This window comes from Pangasianodon hypophthalmus, chromosome 18 (genome assembly GCF_027358585.1).
Source record: "Pangasianodon hypophthalmus isolate fPanHyp1 chromosome 18, fPanHyp1.pri, whole genome shotgun sequence".
NCBI classification, from domain to species: domain Eukaryota; kingdom Metazoa; phylum Chordata; class Actinopteri; order Siluriformes; family Pangasiidae; genus Pangasianodon; species Pangasianodon hypophthalmus.
In genome coordinates this window covers 2,514,198-2,536,216 of record NC_069727.1, presented here as the reverse complement: position 1 = coordinate 2,536,216, position 22,019 = coordinate 2,514,198, and the positions used below count along the sequence as shown (strand labels likewise).

General features: G+C 39.5%; 2 long non-coding RNA genes across 2 annotated transcripts; both read right to left on the bottom strand.

Annotated features, from left to right (window-relative positions):
• Positions 1 to 3,304: 3,304 nt before the first annotated feature.
• On the bottom strand, positions 3,305 to 4,502 carry LOC128321196 (uncharacterized). Its single transcript, XR_008304788.1, has 2 exons — positions 4,446 to 4,502; positions 3,305 to 3,772 (listed from the first exon to the last, which is right to left on the bottom strand). It is a non-coding gene; the product is annotated as an uncharacterized LOC128321196 (long non-coding RNA).
• Positions 4,503 to 19,671: 15,169 nt separating this feature from the next.
• On the bottom strand, positions 19,672 to 21,090 carry LOC117599563 (uncharacterized). The gene is made up of 2 exons (XR_004579963.2): positions 20,821 to 21,090; positions 19,672 to 20,139 (listed from the first exon to the last, which is right to left on the bottom strand). It is a non-coding gene; the product is annotated as an uncharacterized LOC117599563 (long non-coding RNA).
• Between the last annotated feature and the right edge of the window lie 929 nt (positions 21,091 to 22,019).

The following is a 22,019-nucleotide window of genomic DNA, read 5'->3' as shown; positions in this document are numbered from 1 at the left end:
TACAACCAGCGATGCAAGACCAGGGCCAGGAGGATCATAAAAGACTCTCACCACCCCGGAAACAGTCTATTCTCAGTGCTCCCATCAGGGAAGCATTACCGGATCCTGAGGACCAACACAGAGAGACTCAGGGGGAGTTTCTACCCTCAGGCAATCTGGCTACTGAATGAGGACACTTGAGAAGTCTGCATATTACTACCTCACACACAGACACACATACACACATACACAAATGGTTGCACTATGAACAAACAAAAACTCTTGCATCTTTTGCACACTACGTCCTCAAAAAGCTGCTAAGATTCCCCTTTTCAACCTGCTAAACATATTTTACATATAACATCTATATTTTGTCTAATAGATTCTATTCTATTCTAATCTATTTTTCTATTTTATTCATTATATTCTGCTGTTATTATATTCGGCTTTTATTATATTCTGTTTTATTATGTATCACTGTTGCAATGTGGGACGAGGCACTAAGCAAAAACATTTCACTACATTAATACATCACATGTATGTAATGTATGTGACAAATAAAGAACCTTGAACCTTGAACCTATTCTTAGTCCCTGACGTTGTGAAACAGTATCAGAATGTATTTATTGATAGAGACTTCAAAGCACTTTTGTAAGTCGCTCTGGATAAGGGCATCTACCAAATGTCATAAATGTAAATGCGCAAATATGAATGGGGGTTTTCTTTAAAATTTGGCATATACAAAAATAAAACCCTAAACAGGTATCATATACATATTATAACAAATATAATACAGTTCAGCTCTTCTTGTGCCTATACCAAGAAGAGTGTTTCATATTAGACATACAGCATGAATGAGCAGATCAGAAATGGTAAATTACAGGAAATGGTAAATTACAGAACAGCACCGATCCTGAACAAAACACAACCAGTATGAACCAAACTAATCAAGATGAAACTGATGATGTCCATGTCTCTGGATTAATACAGAGCTGAGACTAGGAGAAAGTCGATGCTGATTTGATGGTAGAGGGGAGAGTGGTCCGATAACCTAAACATCGAGTCTCAACAGTCTGTGGGAAGGAGCAGGCATACAGACACACGCCATCTATCCAACTTCACAGAGCACCATGTAGCCAACAGGGTTAAACAATATGGGTCGTACACACACCTGTAACAAAGCTGGAGCATCTGAGACTAAATGGAAGTGTCCAGGGAAGACAAAGTACAGTTCGTATTTTGTATACATATATTTTTTAATCAAACAAGACAAAACTCACCTTAAATATAATGAAAGAAAGATCAGGATATAGATAGAGAGGCTGGATGACCTCAACTGCTTACAAGGTCGTTTATCAGAGCAGGTAGATGTCATATCACAGAAAATCATGGACTCCAACTCCCATCAGACACCACGGCCTACAAACATGGCTGCTTCGGACTACACTCCCCAGATCACTTACATGCTCATTCGTTCACAGTCACCCAGCTTCTGATTGAGCACACCCGTTCACACAGAGAACACTTTATATAGAGACTCTCAGTCACATTCAAGTATATGCTCAGCTTTCCTCGTACACCTGACGTTACCAAGCCTTAGTTTATTGTTGTTTTTCCTGGTTTTTGACTCAGCCTGTTTATTGTTTCTGATTTTTGCCTCGCCTAGTTTAGTCTGTTTGCTGATCTATCGGCCTGTGCCTGTTTCCTGAATTTGATCTTGATTGCTGATTTGGATTTGTTTTTTCATTAAACGGTCTTACCTGCAATTGCTTCCGTCTACGCCTCCAGTACATGACAGTAGATCTTCTGTCACATGGAATTGGTTATTGCTGGATCACAGCAATTGAGAATAAAGAGAAATGAAACAAAATATAATTGCTAAAAAGAAAAGTAACCAGCAGTTACACCCCAGTCTAGGGTTGGGGCTGATAACAGAAAGATGAGAAATGAAATATGGGTGAAAATGAGAACAATGGCACAAATTATCTTTTTCTGAGATATACTGTAGAAAAACTCTTTACAGTCACCTGTATTGCTTGAGGCCGGCCCAGGCCAAAATAACACAAAAACACCCAGAACTAACTGTGCAAAAGGAAGCTGTACAAGAACAACAATATTTACACAACAATTCCTGTTAACTTGGTAATAAGAGTTGTTCCTCATTAGTATTAGTTTGTAGTGTTAAAAATATAAAGTTGAATCCTTATGACTCCAATAAAGCAACCATTTCTGTATGACAAATACATCATTTATTTCCAGTAGTGAAGGGTCATCAAGATACAAAGAACAAATATCAGTTTATGTAGCTGTTTCTATAATACAGTATTTAGTCATGTACAGTCCATTGATTAAGTGTAAAACTCAAGGTAAAGTATTTTACACAGCAGAACTGGTTTAGATTTATAAATTTTTACAGTAAAAATAACAGGATTGGTTTGTATTATTATTTCCGGTGTTTCGACATGCTACCTCCCACCCCCATTTTTCCATTTACAGTTTTACACTGTTGCTATTTAACAGTATTTCACTGTAAATTACATGGATATTTTTTGGAGTGAGACTAAGTAAAGTGTAAATCTGTCGGCTTATGAAGTTATAGACAGTTTTTCAGTAGTAGTGTTGAAGACCTGGCCAGTGTTCCACATTTAAAAGAATGTGAGGAATTATACTTGATGTATTGTTTCTCCATTAGGGAGATTCTGAAGTTTAATGGTTTATTTTATGGCTGACTTTACTCTGTTACACACGACTAATACTGTAAAAGGGATCAATAAGAAGACTTCAGTTAGTATCTTCCACTCTTCCACTTCTCCTGCATTGGTGCAGATTCATATCTCCTAATAAACTGCCAGAACAGAATCATTTCAATTATAAAAGAAACAGTGGCCCTAAAAGTGAACCTTGTGGAACGCCATGTTTGTAGTCTGTAATCCAGCTGGATCCGAAAGGAAAATGTGGTTCAGACAGAAATAATTAAACCAACTAATAACTGTGTTTCTTCAAGAGTTTTGACATACAGTCAGGTAGAATTTCATGATGCCTGTGTCAGTGTTATTATTAAGTCAGAATAAGGTTCATGATATGGTTTATGAAAAGGTAATTTCATGTAAGAGAGAGAGAGTGAGAAGTGAGGTGTAAGTGAGATTTGCATTAGCAGCACGGAATAGTTTCATTTCTCCCAGAATAGAGCAGAAACTTCACCAGATGTTCAACTTCCTTCAGTCAAACTCACTGAAGCACAACACACAGCACTGAATCTACAGCTAATCCCACTCTCTCATCACACTGATCATCACTATTAACTCTAATAAAAGAACAGACAACGTCCAAAATTCAGCTTTATTTCAGCAAAAACTACAGGAAGAGCAACAGGGCAGTGAACAGAGTAAAGACAGAAATGTCAGCATTGTGTAGAATTGAAACTCTAATGTAGATGGATCAGAAGCAGCTCTATGTTAAACTCTATCTTGGATCCACTAGCCTTCACACTGACTCTTTCTGAACGTGACTGGATGATTGACGTTGTTATGGGAGACCTTACAGCTGAACTCCTCCCCCTTTTCCCAGAGGTCTTTGCTGAGGGTCAGGGTGCTGCTGCGGCTGTAACGGCCGTTCTTCTCTTCTTCTGCGCTGGTCAGAACCCCGTTCTTCACCTCTGAGCCGTCCACTGTCCAGCTAACCAGCGCCCCCTGTGGAGAGTAGCCAGACAGCAGGCAGAGCAGCGAGGCCGATCCCTCAGACAGCTGCAGAGGGGACGGAGAGAGCAGAGACACGGAGGGAGCTGCGGGACCCGCTGGAGAGGAGAAACACACACACATCATACACACGTCATTCACACACAATTAGAAACGATTATGAAATATTTCTGTAACTTTGTGGAACTGACTGATCTTACAGAGTAATTAAGTCTAATAAAGTCTGACTTCATGACTGAATTTCACTGAGTACTTTATTATTTGACATCAGTTTCAGTTCATAGACAAAACAAACAAGTTCCACACTGTAATTTATCTGAGAAAAATATTTTTTTATAACATATTATTACTTTGCAAACCTTCAGCATATTTAACTGCAGCAAATACAAATGTAGCTGATTACAGAAATATTGATTGTTTAACACACACACACAGTAGCTTTCATCTGGATTTTACATCAGCACAAAGTAACTATATTTATTAAATGTTTATTATAGAGTAAATGCAGAGTTATTGCATGTCGAATATATAGCAAGTGTGTAATTATTACATATTTAACAAAAATAATTGTATATTTGTTGAATGTTCAAGAACATTGATATGGGATCTGTTCTGATACTGAAATGTATTCCTCATCAGAGCATAATAATATACAATAAAATCAATTATGCAATTAAAAACATAAATAATCTGTTTAGATTAAGTTTATTTATTCATGTAATTAGTAATGAACTAAATGGATTTTGTGCTAAAAGAAGAAAACACACTTACTGTTCACGATGAGTTTGGAGCCTCCACCGAAAGGCCACCACAGTGATACATTCTAATGAAACCATCGTACAAAAACCTCCATCACACTGCAGTGCACACACACACACACACACACACACACACTCACACACACACTTTGCATTGGCAGCCCATGCTTCAGTGCTCTGCGAGTGTTTATAGCCCTGTGGCTTTAACACTTCATGACTGAGAGCTGCTGCTCAGCAACTTCACCCACAGCAACCATGACTTTGATCAGCGTCTTCATCTGCACACTGGCCCTCTGGACTCAAGGTGAGACTTTAACATCAACTCACAGCCTCACACACTTCATTTCATACTAATTCTACACCACTTTACAGCATACAAACACAATCTATGTTTCTCTTCAGGATCCAGAGGTCAGGTGACTGTGACTCAGACTCCTTCAGTGCAAACTGTTGTTCCAGGAAACACAGTCACCATCAACTGTAGAACCAGTAGCAGTGTGTATAATGGTCACCAACTAGCCTGGTACCTGCAGAAACCTGGAGAAGCCCCTAAACTCCTGGTCTACAGGGCTACTAGCTTACAGTCAGGGACTCCAGCTCGTTTCAGAGGCAGTGGATCTAATACTGACTTCACTCTGACCATCAGTGGAGTCCAGACTGAAGATGCAGGAGATTACTACTGTCAGAGTTACCATTGGATCAATAGTCGTGATGCGTTCACACAGTGTTAGAGCGTGGTACAAAAACCTCGGTCAGTGAGAGTGCACAGAGAAGCACTGCTGCAGCTGGGAGCGACTGCAGGTGCTGAGGGGGAGGATGTGATACAGCACAATGACACACACTGTGGACGAGAGAAAACACACCACACTACCTCACTAATGCACACACACACATCTGTGAGAGGAGTCCACCTTTCTCAGCTGTGGACATATAAACAATTCCTGATCATTCTCATTAACTGCTTAGTAATTATCTTTATCCCATTTTAAATATTTAAGAAAATATTTATTATATTTTTATTTTGTTGCACATATTTCTAACCAAAAAATGTCTTTATGGTTAATATCAAACAACATTATAGAGTTAATATTTTATCATAATAACTTTAATATTCATTAAATAGAGCCACATTATGGAGCTGAGACTGACATTTAACTGAACAGTTGTTAATTACTAACAAACTATTAGATAATGATTAATTCATTCTAGCATTCTCAAATCAGTATAAACTAGAGAATTATTTGAAAGCATGAAAAAATATATATATAAAGTGATGTAATAAAATTTTTTTAAATGTCTAAAACATGTAAAATGTAATACATAAATGAACATGTAAATGTGTTTGCCAACTTAATCCTAAATATTTAAATAAAGCTTCTAAAATCAATACATTAATTTCAAATATGCCCCAACGATTCTGAGTTACACAGGAGTTTGTGTCAAATGTGTCAATATTATTCTTTATTTGTAACTTCTTGAACAGCATTAATTAGAAACTCTGCAAGGCATTAGGTTTATTTTTTAGATTAATTATCAACACCAGTGTTTTTGCAGTTTCATGATTTTATTGTAATGTAAAATGTAACAACCTGCAGCACCGTCAATATCCTGAGCACTACAACAACCCCTCAGGTCTGATGAGTCCTGCCTGTTCCTGACCAGTCCCAAACTACTCCTGCTCAAAGTATCTTCAATCTCGCCACTTCTGCAGACAGTTTGAACAATCCCACCCACTCCTACTTAATTTTTAGCCATTCCCACCCACTGTTGCAGAAAGTTCATGTCACTAATGAACAGTTTTGACCACCAGAGGTCGCCAAATGACTCTCTATGTTGTTGACTTGTAATTACCTTGCTCACCTGTACCTCATTGTCTCCCTGTCATGTGATCTATTAGCTTGTGTATTTAAACCCTGTCTCAAGTCCATGTCTTTGCTAAGTCTTTGTCTTCCTTTGTGTTGCAAACTCTGTGCCTTTTGTTACTGTTTGGGTTACATGGACTCCTGAATTTTCTGCCTGCCTCTCTGTTAATGATTTTTGGATTTTCCCTTTTGGGTTTATTTGCCTTCATGCTTGGACTTATTTTTGGTGCTTTTTCTGTGTTGGCCTTTTGAACCTTTTAATAAATCTTATGGACACTACCTGTTTTGCTCTGAACATGAGTTTGTATTCCCCAATAGTATAGTGGATTGGTGTTGGACTATCACTCCAGAGACCTGGGTTCAATCCCCACACTGTGACTGTTCATCAATCTTACAGGCTCCTGCAGGATAATTGGCCAATCTTATCCACTTTAGCAGAACATTTGAGAAACCACACCAACTCCTGTAAAAAGTTTGACCAATCCCACCCATTTCTGCAGAAAGTTTGAACAATCCCACCTGAGGACTGTATGACCAAGCAAGCTCAACTAACTTGTGGTCTCAGTATGATAGCCGACATTCACTTAACCAAACATTCATAAGCTGGGCTCATTGGTATCATGATGTGGGTTAACAACTCATTAAGTTGAGCCAGGCTTTCCTCATCAAGTCCTGTGCACATTCACTTTAAAAAGAGCAGATCTCACACTGGTTCAAATGCTTGTTGGAAAAGCTAGAGATGGATCAGGTTAAGGCTGTATATTTTACTGCAGAAGAACAAGAATTCAAGATAAATAATAATGGCAAAAAGCAATACTGTCACTGCTGCCAAGGTGAGTGGCAAAAAATAGCTGACTGTGTAAATGCATAAGTTGTAATAGATCATTTTATTTAAATTCACATGGCACTTGATGTTAAAGTAATCACAAATGAAATAATTAGCAATAAATTATTAGTAATTATTAATCTTTTAAGTTGCAATCCAAACAGTGTTAGGGGATCTTGGCAGCAGAAAAGACCAAATATAAAAATATTATACAAAGTGGTAAGTAGGCCACTTGTCTAAAAGTCGATGTGTTTCCTCTCTTCATTGTCTGATTGCTTTGCCTCTGACAAAGTGCTGTGATGATATTTTTACAGCTAATAGGAGAAAGAATGAAAAAATAAACCCCTGCCGGTGGTCCTCCACCTCCAGATTATACACTGGCTGAAGAATTGGCCCTTTAATGGAGGACCATAGCTCTGAAATACCTCTTCTGACCCAGGTGGCTCCAGTATATCAAAGTCTTTTGTAGATGTTGAGTAAAAGTGGACTAAAATAAAATGTAATTGAAATAGATGTGTAAGCATTAATAAGCTGTGTGTTTCCTCTTTGTTCAGTAAGACTGCTAGAGCCTGGCAGCACTACACATGAGGTGATTATTGTGTACTGGGCACAAGTGACTTTAGTGTATTCAATACATTAATTGTAGCCGATTTTGAACATAATCCTGATTTACAGATGATCTCTGTGTGCTCTGAGAGGTCTTTGGGAGTAAACTCACTCACTGATTTCATATTAAATTACCACAGTGGTCTACACAAAGTCTTGTGTGTTCAAATTTAGCTACTAGCAATATGTTTTCCTGCTTAATCCATGGGGTAACAGCCTTACTCCCAACCTAGCACCTCCACCTGTAGGCATACCAGGGTGACCTCAGAGGTAAATCAGTATTTTAAAAAAATCTGAATTATCCAACACTCTAACATGTCCAAGGTGTGGGGTTTTTAATGTAAGGGTGCTGTACAAAAGAACCCTAGAACTAGACATGGAATATAAACCCCTGCATATTAAATAAATTAAACTGTAAATTGAACAGATTTATAAATGGTATAGTATTGCCATGTTAAAATGGTATAGTATTGCCATGTTAAAATGTACTTCTCAAATATTCTTAATGCCTTAATGTAGCATTTTTTCTCCTTTACAGAAAAGACAAATCACTGAATTAAAAAATAATAAATGGACAAATAAAGTTTGTGTCCACTGTTTAATGTGTGGTGTTTCAATAGTAACATAAATTTATTAAGTAACAAAGTAATTGTTCAGCAAAGGCCTATCTCACAGCCCTGCCCTCTGATTGGTCCATGGCGACAGGACGCACCTAATCAGGGAGTTTCTCCTTCCTAATCATGCTTATACTGTGCAGCACTGTTATGTCACATGCCGTGGCTGGGTTTACACTTTACAGTCTTAAACAATTGAATTGTGACTTGAGAATCCCAAAAGTCATTTCTATCCTGATCCTACTTTTTGCATGATCTACTTAAATCGACCCTGAGGTCCAGGCAGTGGCAGTGGATATGGAGTCATCAGGTACTTCTTGCAGGCGTACCCTCTCAGGTGTCTCCAGGTAGCCCATTAAATTGATTAATGATGCACAATGGACACTAGCATTTCAGAAGAAAAAAAAAATTCAGAGCAAAACCATATACAGTAATGTAGTCAGCATTCATACCAAGCTCTACATGGTGATATAGTGTACACTCCCTGAGAATACGAGTCATGAACTGACCCAGGCCATTTGCCTTAATGCTGGTAGTCAGAGACTGATCACAGGTCGTGTAAACAGGGAAAAAGGGCTTAATGAGTTCCATATTCATGTTCTGTTAAATCCCAGTTACTACTAGATATTTCAGGAAGTGTGAAAATTAATAGTCTACCTGAACACTGATGCTGTGCTCTGACTTGCTTTTAATATAGTCAGATTCCTTCACTCACAGGGATGCTCTAATAGTGATGTGTGTGCAGTGTAATGCAGTGATTACTCTGAGAAATCCTAATAGTCTACAGACACTTTATAAAACAAATAACACATTAACCACCAATAGTCTGTCAATCCAGTCACCTGCTATTAAATAATAATAATAACAAAAACTATAAAAATGTTTAAAATCCAGGATCCAGGGCTTGTTTGGACTCTTTTGCTATAATTTCACAAAATTAGGAATACTCTGTATCTGTGAGATTGTAATCCTAGTACTGATGCTCCTATGTCTCAGACTAAATAAAGTGAATAAAGTGTAAATCCGGCTGCTTATAAAGTTTCAGAGAGTGTTTCTGTAGTAGTGTTGAAGACCTGGTCAGTGTTCCACATTTAAAAGAAGGTGATGAATTATGCTTGATTTCATGACTGCCTGTGTCAGTGTTATTATTAACTCAGAATAAGATACATGATATGGTTTATGAAAAGGTAATTTCATGTGAATCAGACATCAGAAGATAATTTGGTATTAAATCCAGAGCTGTTTAAGTGCAGGGTCCAGTTCTGAAAGCAGATTAAAATGTCTCAAGAAGATTATGATTATGTCTCACTATGAAACTGTGACTATGACACACAGACAGTGAAGGAGCTCAAACTTGAATGTAGGAAAAATGAAGCACTCAAGTAAAGTACAAGACAGACTTACCATCACACAAACAGACTCTTTTAGTGTTTAAACAGTGTGAGAGAGAGAGAGAGAGAGAGAGAGAGAGAGAGAGCAGTGAGGTGTAAGTGAGATTTGCATTAACAGGACTGAATAGTTTCATTTCTCCCAGAATAGCAATTGGCAGCCCATGCTTCAGTGCTCTACGAGTGTTTATAGCCCTGTGGCTTTAACACTTCATGACTGAGAGCTGCTGCTCAGCAACTTCACCCACAGCAACCATGACTTTGATCAGCGTCTTCATCTGCACACTGGCCCTCTGGACTCAAGGTGAGACTTTAACATCAACTCACAGCCTCACACACTTCATTTCATACTAATTCTACACCACTTTACAGCATACAAACACAATCTATGTTTCTCTTCAGGATCCAGAGGTCAGGTGACTGTGACTCAGACTCCTTCAGTGCAAACTGTTGTTCCAGGAAACACAGTCACCATCAACTGTAGAACCAGTAGCAGTGTGTATAGTGGTAACTACCTAGCCTGGTACCTGCAGAAACCTGGAGAAGCTCCTAAACCCCTGATCTACTATGCTACTAGCTTACAGTCAGGGACTCCAGCTCGTTTCAGAGGCAGTGGATCTAATACTGACTTCACTCTGACCATCAGTGGAGTCCAGACTGAAGATGCAGGAGATTACTACTGTCAGAGTGTACATCAGATCAGTAGTAGTTGGGTGTTCACACAGTGTTAGAGCGTGGTACAAAAACCTCGGTCAGTGAGAGTGCACAGAGAAGCACTGCTGCAGCTGGGAGCAACTGCAGGTGCTGAGGGGGAGGATGTGATACAGCACAATGACACACTGTGGACGAGAGAAAACACACCACACTAACTCACTAATGCACACACACATCTGTGAGAGGAGTCCACCTTTCTCAGCTGTGGACATACAAACAATTCCTGATCATTCTGATTAACTGCTTAGTAATTATCTTTATCTCATTTTAAATTATTAAGAAAGTATTTATTATATTTTGTTGGATATATTATTTACCAAAACAGTTCTTTATTGTTAATATCAATCACTATTATTGAGTTAATATTTTATTATAAGAACTTTAATATTCATTAAATAGACCCACATTATAGAGCTGAGACTGACATTTAACTGAACATTTCTTTAGTTATTCATAAACGATTAGATAATTTTCTGTATAGAGTCGTCAAAAACAAAAAATCAGCAGCACGTTCAACAACCTGAGTGCTACAACAACCATGCAGAAACTCTGATCAATCCCACAAGGTCTTGCAGAAAGTCTGAATAATCCCACCTGCTCCTGTTCAAACTCTGACCAATCCCGCCTCACCCAGTCTCACAGAACAAACGTTTGCATGCAACTTATTTGCAGCACCTTCTATATATTGAATATTTAATAAAATTTTTATGTAACAAGTTATTGCACATCAATCCCACCTGTCCTGCACTGTAAACACTAATCCCTGACTCAGCCAGTGGCAGCGCTGTTCTACATCTCATTGTATAATCCAGCCCTGATAAAGATCCAAGCAGTGTTACATCATTCTATAGCTGCTAGAAACAGAACATACAATGCACAGGAGTCTCACATCAAAATACAGAGGGAAAGAGGAATGAATAAATGATGTCCCTGCAAAATAAAACAAACTCTGACTAACACTGGTGTCATAAATAAAACCTCGGTCATGAAGTGGACAGATGGATACAAGTGCAGGTTTTCTGTGTTAATTAAACTCAGTGTATCAGACAAGGGCGTTTCTCGAACTTTAAGGTATGAGGGGATCAGCCCCCAGAGGACTTAGCTGACTTTTCTCAAGCTGTCTAAAATGCCTTAAAATATTTCCATATTGATTTATTCATGGTTTAATCATGGCAAACCCTTACGAGTAAATATCAGGATTAACTGATGTGTAAGAACAACAGTGTGAATTCATCAAGTGAGTTCATTGGGTTTCTCCCCTCCACATGCTGGTTTTCTTCAGACTGATGTTTCTACAGTCAGCTATGCTGAGAGGAAAGGTCTGCTCAGCTACCACCTTCCCTACAACCCTCCTACCTTCCCTTAAAGTGTGCTCTTTAAACAGCCAAGTTGCTCAAACAATGCCCCTGGGATTGATGGAATGGCTTAATAAATAAAATACTTTATTTTTAATGGAAAACATATACCTCAGTGGCTGTCAGATTACTTTGACAGATCATCCAAGTGTAACCTCGTGTGGGAAACACCGCTAGTAGTTTTGTATCCTTACACTAATAAGTACATGAATCAAATTATTTCCTCTGTTAATCCAAAAACAGTACAACAGTCTGTAGATTAAAATATAAACACATTTACCAATAACCTGGTTTTAAATATGGATTAGCTGCTGAAAGCTGCTGTCCTGCCTGACTGCCATCAACCTCACTGCTTCATCTGTCTGAAATAAACTACAAGAATGGAAATACATCTGTGACACCGCAGGTGCCGTTTCAGGCAAATCCACGGCCACCTGTAAGGGCTTTTATAATGTGACGCCCTCGTGCAGGTAATCAGTCTAAACGTGCTGCACCTGGCCGCGTCTCTTTATAATCCACCGAATTCCTCACTCAGTGTGCTGACATAGATCTGTGCCAGGTAACAGAGCAGCTTCACGCTACACTGGTTGGTAATTTGAGGTTTAGAATTAGAGAAGAGAATATTGAGGTTTAGCAAGAAAAGGAACTCAAAATCAGAAGAGTTTATTGAGAAAAAGGAATCGTAGTGTAGAGAGAAAACATTGATGGTAAGAAAGGAATACAGAACTAAACAGAACGTCCATTAAGGAAGAGATCTAAGAGGAGGCTAGAAAGAGGAATCTTTCTCTGAGATAAATATTCAGCTTTTAAGCTAGGAAGGAATTGCTCCTTTATCATTTAGTTCCTTTAAGTTCAGCCAATGATAAGGCCATTTTGAGTTGTTCCCTTCCTCACTGCGGTGCTTTTGTGTTGAGCCGTAGGCTCTTGTGTTCCCACATTTCTGATCCCTCACAGTGTAACATAAGCACTACTACCCTCACATCTACTATCCCCAGAGTTAGCTTGGTGGCTAGTGCTACAGTGTGGTGTAGTCGAGCTACTCAGTCTGCTCCCCAGCTGAAGCGTTCGGTTTTGGTCGAGCTGTTTGATGGCCAGTGTGCACTTCCTCGTCCTCCCCACTCCCACACTTGGTTCAACTAAGTGTTATATATTGTCTGCTCGGACAAGCGGGCCCTATACGGCACTTTTATACACACGAAGCGGTGAGCCCCGTAGCACCATCACACACAAATATGTTTTAAGTAAAGTTTTATTTGTTGTTATGGCATGGATAAACTATTTCATTCAGGGTTGTACATCTTTATTTATATTTTATCTAAAAAAAAATGATTTCTCTAAGGTAAGCCTCTTCTTTGTCTCGTACCCTGCTCATATCACACCTCCTCTGCTCACAGTCTTCTCCTGACTGCTGACTGACTTCTTAACTGAGGTAAAAAGTCAGTAAATTAAAGGTGGAGTTTCTTAATGCATGATGTACCTACAGGTTTGTTGAACTGCTTATCATCCATGTTAACCCATGGAGAGGAACCCGGAGTACCCTGAGGAAACCCCTGAAGTGCAGGGAGAACATGCAAACTCCATGCACACAGGGCAGAAGTGGGAATTGACCCCCAGCCCCGGAGGCATGTGTTTATAATGAATTGTGATGTTTTAATATTGGTCAAGTAAGAAAAATATGAATGAGTCCAGTGATCCACTTTTATGTATTTGTTCTTAGTATTCTTGTTCAATACAAGTAAATTATAAACATTCCTAATATTGAATTGATTAAAAATATTATTTGTTTGTCATTAAATTCAATTCAATTCAATTCAATTTTATTTGTATAGCGCTTTTAACAATGGACACTGTCACAAAGCAGCTTTACAGAAATAAATGGATTCACAAAAATATATTGTAAATATTTAAATTTATCACTGTGAATTTATCCCTAATGAGCAAGCCAGTGGCGACGGTGGCAAGGAAAAACTCCCCGAGATGATATGAGGAAGAAACCTTGAGAGGAACCAGGCTCAAAAGGGAACCCATCCTCATCTGGGTGCAACGGATAGTGCAATTATAAATAAATCCCTTCTATTGTGTACTATATGGACAAATAGTGCAATTGTGCAACCAATAAATTCATCACAGTATTTGCAAGAGGTCCGGCTGGTTAAAATCTATCCACTGTCCACTGATGGAGTCCTGAGTACGAAGCTGCTCGTGGCAACTGCAGCCCCAAAGCCACTACAGCAATCGCAGTCCCAAGCCATTACAGTACAGCTCCCCATATGTGATCCCCAAGCCATCTCCACAGCCCCCAGGTGGCACCATCCCCAGCAATCCAAACAGTTCTTCAGGCAGTCCATATGGGGCCACCCCCAGCAGCAGCGAGCGAACTCAACCGATGAGAACTCCAACCAGAAGTAGGGCATCAGGATGGGTCAGGCAGCGAGGAGGAGCAGAAGGGGTCAGGATCACTGGCATCACTGGCATCTCAGAAGTAGCATGTGTAGCTCGACAGAGAGTGAAGGAGAGAGAGAGATGGAGAGAAAGGAAGAGATTGTTAGGTGAGCTTTTGTCCTCTAATGGTTTAACAATGGACACTGTCACAAAGCAGCTTTACAGAAATAAATGGATTCACAAAAATATATTGTAAATATTTAAATTTATCACTGTGAATTTATCCCTAATGAGCAAGCCAGTGGCGACGGTGGCATCTCAGAAGTAGCATGTGTAGCTCGACAGAGAGTGAAGGAGAGAGAGAGATGGAGAGAAAGGAAGAGATTGTTAGGTGAGCTTTTGTCCTCTAATGGTTAAGCACGATGTACTTTGCATGCAGAGTGCAAGCAGGGACTCCGGCAAGACTAGCTATGACAGCATAACTGAAAGGGAGAGCCAGAAGCTAACACAGACATGAGGGCACCCTGGGACATAAGGCAGCCAGCCACTCCACCGTCGACAAACCTGAGTGAACGTGTGAGAGTGGGGGGGCGACAGCATCCAAACATCCCATTTCACCACAACACTCTATGCCTGTGAAACCCTCCAGACCTGCCCCTGTACCTAAGAAAACTATTCACAAAAGGCTTGACTAAACAAATATGTTTTCAGCCTAGACTTAAACACTGAGACTGTGTCTGAGCCCCGAACACTAAGTGGAAGGCTGTTCCATAACTGTGGGGCTTTGTATGAGAAAGCTCTACCCCCAGCTGTAGCCCGCATTATTCGAGGTACCAACAAATAGCCTGCATCTTTTGATCTGAGTAGGCGTGACGGATCATAAAAGACCAAAAGTTCGCTCAGGTACTGTGGTGCGAGACCATTTAGTGCTTTATAGGTCAATAGTAGTATTTTATAATCAATACGAAATTTGATTGGGAGCCAATGCAGTGTGGATAAGATAGGGGTGATGTGGTCATATCTTCTGGTTCTAGTAAGGACTCTCGCTGCTGCATTCTGGACTAACTGGAGCTTGTTTATGCATCTACTGGAACATCCAGACAGTAAGGCATTACAATAATCCAACCTAGAGGTAACAAAAGCATGAACTAATTTTTCTGCATCGTGTAGTGACAATATATTTCTTATTTTAGCAATATTTCTGAGATGAAAGAAAGCAATCCTAGTTATATTATCTACATGAGCTTCAAAAGAAAGACTAGAGTCGATAATCACACCAAGGTCTTTTACTGCTGCACATGATGAAACAGAAAGGTCATCCAGAGTTATTATGTAATCAGAAAGCTTACTTCTAGCTGCATGTGGTCCTAGTACAAGTACTTCTGTCTTGTCAGAATTAAGTAAGAGAAAGTTAATAAGCATCCAGTTTCTAATGTCTTTTACACATTCCTCAACTTTATTAAGCTGGTGTCTGTCATCTGGCTTTGCTGAAACATACAACTGTGTGTCATCAGCGTAACAGTGGAAGCTAATACCATGCTTACGAATAATTTTGCCCAGAGGTAGCATATATAAAGAAAAGAGCAGTGGGCCTAAAACAGAGCCTTGCGGAACACCAAACTTTACCTTAGCATGAGAAGAGAAGTCACCATTTACGTTTACAAACTGATAACGATCAGTCAAATAAGACCTGAGCCAGGAAAGGGCTGTTCCCTTAATGCCTACTACATTTTCTAGTCTATTGAGGAGAATAGCATGATCAATGGTATCAAAAGCTGCACTAAGGTCAAGCAGCACCAGCAAGGAGACACAACCCTGATCAGAGGCCAGTAGTAAGTCATTTACAACTTTTACCAGTGCTGTCTCTGTGCTATGATGAGGCCTAAATCCTGACTGATACATTTCATGAATGTTATTCCTATGTAAGTATGAGCATAGCTGCTGTGCTACAACCTTTTCAAGGACCTTGGAAATAAAGGGGAGGTTTGATATTGGCCTGTAGTTGGACAGTTGACAGGGATTGAGGTCAAGTTTTTTAATCAGGGGCTTGATAACTGCTAATTTAAAAGATTTAGGTACATAGCCAATGCTAAGGGAAGAATTGATTATCTTTAAAAGAGGTTTGATTGTTTCAGGAATTATCTGTTTGAGGAAACAAGTAGGTAAAGGATCTAGCATACAGGTTGATGATTTTGATGATGAAATTAGTGAAATTATTTCAGTCTCTTCAAGGGGACTAAAGCGTTGTAGTTGTTTATCTAATATTATCATATTATCATCTACAGGGTTAGTTATAGAACTGTCCGGTTTTAAATTAATAGTCTGAATTTCTAGGCTGATATTTTCAATTTTACCATTGAAAAAATTCATGAAGTCATCGCTGCTATATAATGATTGTGTGCGTGTTTCTATTGTGGTCTTATTCCTAGTTAATTTTGCTACAGTATTAAATAAGAATCTAGGATTATTTCTGTTATCTTCAATTAGGGTGGAGAGATACATTGATCTAGCAGCACTAAGAGCTTTCTTATAGCTCAATAGGCTCTCCTTCCATGCTATTTGAAATACTACCAAGTTAGTTTGACGCCATTTACGTTCTAGTTTTCGAGTGGTCTGTTTTAAAGTTCGTGTGTGATCGCTATACCAGGGTGCTAGCTTTTTCTCCCTAATTATTTTTCTTTTAAGTGGAGCTACCTTATCTAGTGAGTTGCAGAACGTTGATTCTAAACATTCAGTTGCCTGGTCAAGTTCTTCGGGATCAGACAGTGATCCAATCATGGTTGATAAATCTGGGAGATTACTGATAAAACTCTGTGCAGTTGTTGACGTGAACGTACGTTTGACACGGTGACGTGGCAAGGTGCATATACTATGATTAATACACATTTTAAATGAGATGAGGTAATGATCTGAGATAGCTTCAGACTGTGGACATGAGACTATATTTTCTATATTTAATCCGAATGTTAGTATTAAATCAAGAGTGTGACCACCACTATGGGTGGGTCCTATTACATTCTGATTAACCCCTACAGAATCTAGAATGGACACAACTGCTGTTCTCAGAGGGTCATCTGGATTATCAAAATGAATATTAAAGTCTCCAACAATTAATGCCTTGTCTAAAGAAACAACCAGGTTAGAGATGAAATCCGCAAATTCACACAGGAATTCAGAATATGGCCCTGGGGGTCTGTAAATAATAATTACTGGAATCACCTGGGTAGACTTATTTTTAGTGGCTACGTATGTTATGTTAGAATAAAGAACTTCAAATGCGTTGAATTTATGACTAGGTTTTTGTGTGACGGCTAGATTATCATTATAAATGACTGCGACGCCTCCTCCTTTGCCAGTTAGACGGGGCTGATGTATGTAACTGTACCCGGGAGGACTAGCTTCATTTAATGCTACAAACTCGTTTGGTTTAATCCACGTTTCTGTTAAACACAGTACATCAAACTCCTGATCAGTAATGGTTTCATTAACAATAAGCGCTTTAGACGTAAGAGATCTAATATTCAACAGTCCTAGCTTCAGATCAACGGTGCTGGCTATGCATTCGGTATGGTTTAATTCTATGTTAATTAGATTACTAAAACAAACTGTCTGAGTATGTCTATAATTTTGTTTAGCTCGGGGAACAGACACAGTCTCAATACGGTGGAACCTAAGTGACGACTCAGTGCAGCTAGCAGACGGTCGGTTTAGCCTGCTTGTCTGCTCCCTGGCCTTGGCCCTGGATTGTCACCGATTAACTAGGCCTGTTCTGAGACTATGTGCTATGCTGCAAGAAATGAGAGCAGCACCTTCCCGAGTGGGATGGACACCGTCCCGCCCTAACAGGCCAGCCTTGCCCTCAAAGTTAGTCCAATTATCTATAAAGCCCACATTGTTTTCGGAGCACCACCTGGACATCCAGCAGTTCAGCGACCATAACCTGCTGTAAGCTACATCGCCATGCCGCATTGGGATGGGGCCAGAGCATACTACAGCATCGGACATCGCCTTCGCTAATTTACACACCTCTACCAAGTTAATCTTAGTAACCTCAGACTGATGAAGGCGTATATCATTAGCTCCTACATGAATAACTATCTAAATTAACATTAAATGTTTCTGTATTTTATCAAATACAATGTGGCTAATCTGGTAAACATTTTATATGACAGATTTTCATATGGTGCAACTTTGTCCATCTCTGCAGTCCATTCCTGAAATGATGCTGTTCCTGCTCTCTTACATCCCCTAAGGATAATTGTCCTGCCTCTTCAGAGCTCTCACATATTCTATCCCATACTTCCTCCTTCAGTGTTCAGTTTAAATCTCTTTCCCACACCCTTTTAAGGGCTGAGAGCGCTTCATTACTGATAGTTTGTGTCAGCATTGTATAATACACTGAGGCTTCATGACCTTTAGCAAATCCTGCAAACAGTTTGAGGAATTTGAAAGGGAAGCGACTGAAATGGATAAATCTTGGAAATACAATTCAGTTTCAGAGTATTCACCTTCTCTGAGACTCAGACGAGTAAAACATGAACCATCTACTGACAGCACATGTGATTGTTTGAAATAACAAGTCAAATTTCAGTTGTATCAAATCTTTCAGCACTGGGGGGAATAAGATGCTAAGATACAAAGGAAGGTTTGATCAATTCCTCCTGCTCCTGCAGAAAGTTTACTAATCCCACCTGCTTCTCCTGAAAGTTTGATCAATCCTGCCTGCTCCTGCAGAACGTTTAAAGCTTCATGTCTCCTGCCTGCATGAGAGTAAAAACTGCTCCTGGAACATTTTGTTGAGTTGTGTGGGAGTCCAGTCCTGATGCACACCTCTGTCTATCACTATGGCCAAATCTAATGAATTGAATGAAGAACAGCTTACACATAGACGACTTCCGATACACGATCTGCCAACAGTCAATTTTTAAAAGTCATGTGGTGAGTTTTCTGTTAAAACCCTGAGCTTTCATGTTGTTACTCTGTCTAACATGTGAAGAGATGTAGGCTTTACTGCAATGTTAGGAAAAGGTGTAGACAGTTCATTATTATTTAATTGTAAAATTCTACATTTAATATAATAAATATACAAATGTTATGCCCTTTGAGTCAACTGACACCTGATGATAATTTTATTATTGAAACTGCAGCACACTCAGGGCCGTGTCCAGTTCCAGAACCCAGATTACAATGAACCCAGGAGAAGAGGATTGTCACATATTAAAACTATTCTAACTAGGGCTCATTGTTAGCAGAGAGAGAAAGAGAGAGAGAGAGAGAGAGAGAGAGACAGAGAAGTGAGGTGTAAATGAGATTTGCATTAAAGGGACTGAATAGTTTCATTTCTCCCAGAATAGAGCAGAAACTTCACCAGATGTTCAACTTCCTTCAGTCAAACTCACTGAAGCACAACACACAGCACTGAATCTACAGCTAATCCCACTCTCTCATCACACTGATCATCACTATTAACTCTAATAAAAGAACAGACAACGTCCAAAATTCAGTTTTATTTCAGCAAAAACTACAGGAAGAGCAACAGGACAGTGAACAGAGTAAAGACAGAAATGTCAGCATTGTGTAGAATTGAAACTCTATTGTAGATGGATCAGAAGCAGCTCTATGTTAAACTCTATCTTGGATCCACTAGCCTTCACACTGACTCTTTCTGAACGTGACTGGATGATTGACGTTGTTATGGGAGACCTTACAGCTGAACTCCTCCCCCTTTTCCCAGAGGTCTTTGCTGAGGGTCAGGGTGCTGCTGCGGCTGTAACGGCCGTTCTTCTCTTCTTCTGCGCTGGTCAGAACCCCGTTCTTCACCTCTGAGCCGTCCACTGTCCAGCTAACCAGCGCCCCCTGTGGGGAGTAGCCAGACAGCAGGCAGAGCAGCGAGGCCGATCCCTCAGACAGCTGCAGAGGGGACGGAGAGAGCAGAGACACGGAGGGAGCTGCGGGACCCGCTGGAGAGGAGAAACACACACACACATCATACACACGTCATTCACACACAATTAGAAATGATTATGAAATATTTCTGTAACTTTGTGGAACTGACTGATCTTACAGAGTAATTAAGTCTAATAAAGTCTGACTTCATGACTGAGTTTCACTGAGTACTTTATTATTTGACATCAGTTTCAGTTCATAGACAAAACAAACAAGTTCCACACTGTAATTTATCTGAGAAAAATCATTTTTCATAAGACATTTTATTACTTTGTAGTTCAAACCTTTAGTATATTTAACTGCAGCAAATACAAATGTAGCTGATTACAGAAATATTCATTGTTTAACACACACACAGCAGCTTTCATCTGGATTTTACATCAGCACAAAGTAACTATATTTATTAAATGTTTATTATAGAGTAACTGCAGAGTTATTGCATGTCGAATATATAGCAAGTGTGTAATTATTACATATTTAAAATAAATAATTGTATATTTGTTGAATGTTCAAGAACATTTATATGGGATCTGTTCTTATATTGAAATGTATTCCTCATCAGAGCATAATCATACACAATAAAAATCAATTATGCAATTATAAACATAAGTAATCTGCTTAGATTAAGTTTATTTATTCATGTAATTAGTAATGAACTAAATGGATTTTGTGTTAAAAGAAGAAAACATACTTACTGTTCACGATGAGTTTGGAGCCTCCACCAAAAGTGTACCACAGTGATACATTCTAATGAAACCATCGTACAAAAACCTCCATCACACTGCAGTGCACACACACACACGCACACACACACTTTGCATTGGCAGCCCATGCTTCATTGCTCTGCGAGTGTTTATAGCCCTGTGACTTTAACACTTCATGACTGAGAGCTGCTGCTCAGCAACTTCACCCACAGCAACCATGACTTTGATCAGCGTCTTCATCTGCACACTGGCCCTCTGGACTCAAGGTGAGACTTTAACATCAACTCACAGCCTCACACACTTCATTTCATACTAATTCTACACCACTTTACAGCATACAAACACAATCTATGTTTCTCTTCAGGATCCAGAGGTCAGGTGACTGTGACTCAGACTCCTTCAGTGCAAACTGTTGTTCCAGGAAACACAGTCACCATCAACTGTAGAACCAGTAGCAGTGTGTATGCTGGTAGCTACCTCGCCTGGTACCTGCAGAAACCTGGAGAAGCTCCTAAACTCCTGATCTACTATGCTACTAGCTTATACTCAGGGACTCCAGCTCGTTTCAGAGGCAGTGGATCTAATACTGACTTCACTCTGACCATCAGTGGAGTCCAGACTGAAGATGCAGGAGATTACTACTGTCAGAGTTTACATCAGATCAGTAGTAGCTATGTGTTCACACAGTGTTAGAGCGTGGTACAAAAACCTCGGTCAGTGAGAGTGCACAGAGAAGCACTGCTGCAGCTGGGAGCGACTGCAGGTGCTGAGGGGGAGGATGTGATACAGCACAATCACACACACTGTGGACGAGAGAAAACACACCGCACTAACTCACTAATGCACACACACACATCTGTGAGAGGAGTCCACCTTTCTCAGCTGTGGACATACACACAGTTCCTGATCATTCTGATTAACTGCTTAGTAATTATCTTTATGCCATCTTAAAAAAAATAAGATCAAATTTATTATATTTATATTTTGTTGCACATGTGATTTCTTTAGTTATTAATAAACAATTTGATTTTCTGTATAGAGTCATCAAAAACAAAAAAAAAAATCAGCAGCACGTTCATCAACCTGAGCACAACAACAGAAAGTCTGATCAATCTCACAAAGCCTTACAGAAAGTCTGAATAATTTCACCTGCTCCTGATCAAACTCTGACCAATCCCGCCTCACCCAGT